This window comes from Ovis aries, chromosome 7 (assembly GCF_016772045.2).
Source record: "Ovis aries strain OAR_USU_Benz2616 breed Rambouillet chromosome 7, ARS-UI_Ramb_v3.0, whole genome shotgun sequence".
NCBI lineage: Eukaryota > Metazoa > Chordata > Mammalia > Artiodactyla > Bovidae > Ovis > Ovis aries.
This window is the reverse complement of record NC_056060.1, coordinates 25,891,966-25,897,965: the sequence shown is the minus strand read 5'-3', so window position 1 is coordinate 25,897,965 and position 6,000 is coordinate 25,891,966.

Genomic DNA, 6,000 nt, shown 5'->3' with positions numbered 1-6,000 from the left:
GCTGAGCACCAAAGAATTGATGCTTTTGAATTGTGGTGCTGGAGAAGACTTTGAGAGTCCCTTGGACTTCAAGGAGATGCAACTAGTCCATCCTAAAGGAGATCATTCCTGGGTGTTCATTGGAAGGACTGATGTTGAAGCTGAAACTCCAATACTTTGGCCACCTGATGTGAAGAGCTGACTCATTTGAAAAGGCCCTGATGCTGGGAAAGATTGAGGGCAGGAGGAGAAGGTGATGACAGAGGATGAGATGGTTGGATGGCATCACTGACTCAATGGACATGAGTTTGGGTAAACCCCTGGAGTTGATGATGGGCAGGGAGTGATGGCATGCTGTGGTTCATGAGGTTGCAAAGAGTTGGACAGGGCTGAGTGACTGAACTGAATTGAACTGAGGCCTCAAGAAAATAGATTGGGAATGTTGTTTTCAGGGAAGGAAACAGAGACAGACAGAAGAGTTAAACACATTGAAGAAACATTTACAAACCTTCATCTCTAAATCACAGACCCCCTATAAGATAGATATCTAATCTTAGAAAATATAGAGTGCTTCTGTTCCTTCACAAATTACCACCATAACAACAGGGATCCAGTATAGTAATAGTAGATTACAGCTGAAAGGAGTGAACTGCACAGATTCTTTCTGAGGAGGAATACTTAGGGAAATTCAGAGTCAAGGGAGGAGGGTAAAACAAGGACAGTAGAGATATTTGGTCTCAATGAGTTCAAGGGAAAAACAATATGCTTGATGATACCCAAACTGAAATGCAAAGAGAAAGAAAAAGAAATCAGAAGAGAACAGCTAAAATTGTGGGGCAAAGAAAAGAGACATAGTCAAAGCTATGGTTTTTCCAGCAGTCATGTATGGATGTGAGAGTTAGACTATAAAGAAAGCTGAGTGCTGAAGAATTGATGCTTTTCAAGTGTGGTGTTGGAGAAGACTCTTGAGAGTCCCTTGGACTGCAAGGAGATGCAACCTTATATGCTGACTCTGCATATAAGTTAAATAAGCAGGGTGACAATATACCGCCTTGACGTACTCCTTTCCCAATTTTGAATCAGTCCATTGTTGCATGTCTGGTTCTAACTGTTGCTTCTTGACCTGCATACAAGTTTCATAGGAGGCAGGTAAGGTGGTCTGGTATTCCCATCTCTTTAAGAATTTTTCAGTTTGTTGTAATCCACACAGTCAAGGCTTTAGCATAGTTAGTGAAGCAGAAGTTATGTTTTTCTTGAATGCCTTTGCTTTCTCTATGATCCATCAGATGTTGGCAATTTGATCTCTGGCTCCTCTGCCCTTTCTAAATCCAGCTTGTACACCTGGAAGTTCTCAGTTCACATACTGTTAAACTCTAACTTGAAGGATGTTGAGCATTACCTTGGGAGCCTGTGAAATGAGCACAATTGTACGGTAGTTTGAACATTCTTTGGCATTGCTCTTCTTCAGGACTGGATTGAAAACTGACCTTTTTTAGTCCTGTGGGCAGTGCTTTGTTTCCCAAATTTGCCGGCATATTGAATGTAACCCTTTAACAGCATCATCTTTTGGTATTTTAAATAGCTCATCCATAGCTGCTTATGAGTGTTTGGGGGTCTCCTGGAGAGACTTGGGTTGACAGTGACCTGCCGTGGGGTCTTTGTTGATCTGCTGGCAGCAGCAGTCCTGGGAGATGTGGACTGTTGGCATAAGTCCTCTTGGAAGAGGTTGCCATTAGCCCTACCACAGAGCCTCTAACCCTATCATAGAGATTTCAGATTCCAGGACTGGGCTGCCTTAGGCCAAACAACTAACAGTGGGGGTGCACAGCCCCACTCATCAGCAAGAAATTGGATTAAAGATTTACTTAGCATGGCCCTGCTCACCAGAGCAAGGCCCAATTTTCCCCACAGCACAGCATGGCATGACCACATAAAAGAAAAAGGTCAGTTTCAGCTGGAAGAAAGGGAGTTTTGCATGGACTGTACTTACAGGTGAGAAGCAGTCCACAGAACTAAGAGCATGCACTTGTCCATTCAGTCTTAAGCAAGCAAGAGGACTAGCATTAACAAAATGGGGCTTATCCAAGCAGTTCCAGAAAGTTGGAGTGTACTCTGTAGGGGTAAGGGAGAATGAGCTGTGAGACTGGAGATAGAGGATGTGTGTGTGTGTTAATCACTTCAGTCATGCCTGACTCTTTGTGACCTTATGGACTGTAGGCTCTTCTGTCCATGGGATTTTCCAGGCAAGAATACTGGAGTGGGTTGCCATTTCCTGCTCCAGGGGATCTTCCTGACCGAGGGATTGAACCCACATCTCTTATGTCTCCTGCACTGGCAAGTGGGTTCTTTACCTCTAGTACCTCCTGAGAAGACAGAGTATAGATCAGCTATATGAAGGAATCTGAACTTTTGAAAAGGAGTAAAGTTATTGAAAGAGTTTAGGCAGGACTATAAGCAATCAGAAAACTCTTAGATTGCTTTCTATCTTTTCTTTTACTCTCAATAGCTTACCTATTTTTCCTGTTTATTCTCCTTTAAAAAAAAAACCCATCTCAATTCTTAATCAATCAAGAAATACATCAATACACATGCACACACATGCTTCCAGAAAAGATGGTTTTTAAAACATAAAAATGCAAAGGTTACACCTCAAGATGGACCCCTTGCTTAGAATTTTTGTTATACTGATACTTTTGATTCAGAAAAGAGTTGATCATCTCTCTGTAAAGTTTCATCTCATTTTTTTCAATATTTGTGTTATATTTTTTCATTTAATATGCTCAGCATCTTGAATTTTTATTTCTATTTTATAAAATTTATGGTTTTTATTACAAATGTTAATTCTTTGTAAAAGTTATCTAAAATGCAGATGTAAGGATTTTAGGAAGTTCAAGTCACATATACTCATTCACAGTTTACTATAGTAATATTTCTTAAAGGTTAAACATTTATTCTTTAAGGTGTTTTTACATGCATACAAATAGAATCATGCTATTCATTTTGTTCTACAAGACTTCACTTTAGGCCTCTGTAATATAGAATTATATCACTGCTTTTACTATACTATATCAATATCAGTAACCTCAGTGATTGTCCCATTTCTTCTGTTCAATTCTACTCTGATTTACCCAGTTATTGTCTGTACAATTCTAAATCTAGTGCCCTTTTGTCAGGGTCTGCTAGTATCACCCTTGTCATGTTTTATTTTGGCTACAATTCCTGTTCCATCTCCATAACCCTCAGGAAGCTCATTTCTGCCTGGCCTGGCTGCCCTCAAATCTGTTATTGGCTATAGTGTTTCCATGGTGGTGCTCCTACTCGCCTATGTGGTACAGGCTGTGCCCAGACTGGAAACTGGGCATGATGCACAGTGGCATAAGGAGAAGTGATGACCTGGGAAAGAATATGTGTTAGTGGTGAAGACCTGGAAGAAAGCTTGATGGCGGTAGTACAAGTGGGGGACACATGATATTCAATTCGGATGTGGACTAAGCATTAATAATGTTTGGTTATAAAAAGGAAAGGTAGTTTAGAAAACCTTATAAGGTAAAAAATAAATTAATATTTTAGTTAGAACCCTTTAAAATTGGTATTTTAGTTTTTTAATCTAGTGAAACACCAATTTCATATGTTTCAAACTGATAGTTACACACACACACACACACACACACACACACGCGTGTGCGCGCTGAGATCAACATTCTTTTGCTTATCCTTTATGTCTATTTTCCAGGCTTAAGTTTTTGAAATTGTGTTTTCTATAATTTTATTTTGTATGCTGCTTTTTAAAATTTAAGGTTCATTATAAATTTTTTCATGATGTTTTTCTACTTATTAGGTTGAGTGGTTTTCCCATTTGAATGCACTATTGTATTGAAATATAGTTTCTTATTGTTTTGAATTTAGGTTATATACAACTTTAATTTTTCTCATGTTGTGTAACATTTGCCACAATAGCTAAGTATTTTATCTCATCTGTTATTATTACCTTAAGAAAAATTTTTTGTAATGGGAGTCTTAAATATAAGGCAATTTTAAAATATTTGAAATAGATTTTGAAATTGTATTCTGGAGAAGGTATATGAATTTGTACTCTTGAATTATACAGTATGAAAGAGTCTGTGTTCTCACAGCCTCAGGATTTTTTAACTCTGAAATTTTTCTGCAAACATAATAACAAGTCCATAGTGTTTTGGTTTGTCATTGTTTTAATGACTATTTCCCCACATTTATTTTTTAAACTTATATAGATACTTTAGATTTTGAATCTTAAACTGTAATTTTTTTTTCTGCATGATTTGCACATGTGGACATATGTTTAGAAAGAGATTTGGTATATAAAGTATTATCTAAAAATAAGCCTCCATTTTCATGTATGTTTCTTTTATTTTTTAAATTATTAATTTTAGCTGCAGTTGTAAGATAAGATATTCAGTTTATTTTTGACAAGTTTGGTAAGCTGTATCAATACCCATTTATGGGCAAATTTATTATTTCTATACTGATTTGATAATGGCCCTTAGACTTCTAATCTGTCTCTCTCCCTTCCCTCTAATGTATTCTACTACATTCTTTTTTGTAAAAATTGATTTTTACTGGAATATAGTTGTTTTACAATGTTCTTTTAGTTTCTACTGTACAACAAAATGAATCAGTCATATGTATGTATATAAGCATATATATATCCCCTACCATTTGGACTTCCTTTCAATTCAGATCATCACATTGCATTAAGTAGAATTCTCTGTACTATAAAGTATGTTCTCATTTGTTATCTCTTCTATACATAGTACCATATATATGTGTCAATCCCAATCTCCCAGTTCCTCCCACCTCTCTATTTCCCCCTTGATATCATATATTTCTTCTCTATGTCTATGTCCTTATTTCTGCTTTTCAAGTAAAATCATCAATAATGTTTTTCTAGAATCAACATATATGCATTAATATATGGCACTTGTTTTTCTCTGGCTTTCTTCATACTGTGTGACAGACTCTAGGTCCATCCACATCTCTGCAAATGACCCATGTTCCTTCCTTTTTATGACTGAGTAACATTCCACTGTATATATGTACCGTGTCTTTATCCATTCCTCTGTTGGTGGGCATTTAGGTTGCTTCCATATTCTGGCTATCGTAAATAGTGCTGTTGTGAATATCAGGGTGTGTGTATTTTTCTGAATTATGGTTTTCTTTGGGTATACATCCATTAGTGGGATTGCTGGGTCCTACTGTAGTTCTATTTTTAGTTTTTTTAAGAGTCTCCATACTGTTTTCCATAGTGTCTGTATCAATTTGCACTCCCACCAACAGTACATGAGGGTTCCCTTTTCTCCACACCCTTTCCAGCATTTATTATTTGTAGATTTTTTGATGATGGCCATTCTGATTGGTGTAAGGTGATACCTCATTGTAGTTTTGATTTTCATATCTCTGATAATTATTGATGTTCATGAGTTTGTTGGCAATTTGTTTGTCTTCATTGGAGAAATGTTTAGATCTTCTGCCAAGTTTTTGATTGATTTTTTTTTTTATATTGAGCTGCATGAGCTTCTTGTGTATTTTGGAGATTAATCCTTTGTCTGTTGCTTCGTCTGCAAATATTTTCTTCTATTCTGAAGGTTGTGTTTTCATCTTGTTTATGATTTCCTTTGCTGTGCAAAAAGATTTAAAGTTTAATTAGTTTATTAAATTCTTTACTTTGCAGATACTCTAAATTTTTTAAAGCACAAATATGATATGTCACTATTCTGCCTCAGTGGGTTTCTATCACTTCTGAAATATGGATCAAATTCTTAGCACACCTGTGGAATTTTACCTTGATCAGATCTGTACTGGTTGTCTTTTATTTATTGCAAATTGTTGTTTCTTCATGTTTCACAACAGTTTCCATACCTTTCCTCTGGATAGATCACTTTTCCTATTTTTCCTCATTTACTTAACTCCATTCCTCACATAGATATTACCATGAACATCTTCCAGGTCAGGGTAGATGACATGACTATGAGCTTTTATAGTCCT